A 918-nucleotide genomic window follows, 5' to 3' on the forward strand; every position below is an offset into this window, starting at 1 on the left:
GTGTGAAACCATAAATCTGCTTAATGCCTGCACTACTACAGATGGCCACAGGAGGGCAGATGTGATACACCAGTACTACTAAAAACCTCGTCTTCTTAATGCCTGCAGTACGACAGATGGCCACGGGAGGGCAGATGTGATACACCAGTACTACTACAAACCATGTCAGCTTAATGCCTGCACTACTATAGATGGCCACAGGAGGGCAGATGTGATGCACTAGAATTACTGACAGGCTCAGCCAATTGATTAATGCGTGCATTGCTAAAGGATGACATCCAGAGAGCAGACATCAAGTACTATCAACCACAAGGCTGCACTACTAAAAAATGCCCACCAGAGGGCAGGCATGCCATAATTCCGAACCACAATGTGGCCAAGTCGTTTCCATATCCAGCAGGATAAATACTGTTTTCCAGCTCAAATGCGTGAGTTCTCAGCTTTTCTCCCTCTCTCTCCCTGTCTCTCCCTGTCTGTCCGTCCCTGTCCGTCCTCACCTCTCCGTCTGCTCTACAATGCACCATGAGATAAGAAGAGGAATAATCACTTCCGGGTATGAGAAGCTCCGCCCCTCACGGTCACTGGTCAGAATTGTGCATATGTAATTAGCGCACTCCCGGGACATTTCTGGGATAATTTAGGGCTGAATGAGCGGAGAGTTCTCTCTGAGGATGATGAGAGCGATGACCCACAGCGGGAGGAGCCGGAATGTACCGAGGTCTGTAGGTCGCCATAATCTGTCTGTCCCGGAGCCAGGCGGCTATATATACCGCGCAGGCCGCCGGCTGGGCCGTGTTGTATGAAAGGAGAGAAGGTTAGCACTCCCCTAGACAAGGATGGAAGAGGCCGCACGGCCTTCACAACACATGTACGGTTATGGCATCGCCACCGCTGTGGCATCTCTAACCAATGTTTTTT

The 918-nt window shown here is 50.5% G+C and overlaps 1 non-coding gene across 1 annotated transcript; it reads left to right on the forward strand.

Moving 5' to 3' along the window:
* The first annotated feature begins 792 nt into the window (after positions 1 to 792).
* On the forward strand, positions 793 to 918 carry LOC143810851 (U6atac minor spliceosomal RNA). The gene has a single exon (XR_013223230.1). It is a non-coding gene; the product is annotated as a U6atac minor spliceosomal RNA (small nuclear RNA).

The sequence above is a fragment of the Ranitomeya variabilis genome, chromosome 2 (assembly GCF_051348905.1).
Source record: "Ranitomeya variabilis isolate aRanVar5 chromosome 2, aRanVar5.hap1, whole genome shotgun sequence".
In the NCBI taxonomy this organism is placed as follows: domain Eukaryota; kingdom Metazoa; phylum Chordata; class Amphibia; order Anura; family Dendrobatidae; genus Ranitomeya; species Ranitomeya variabilis.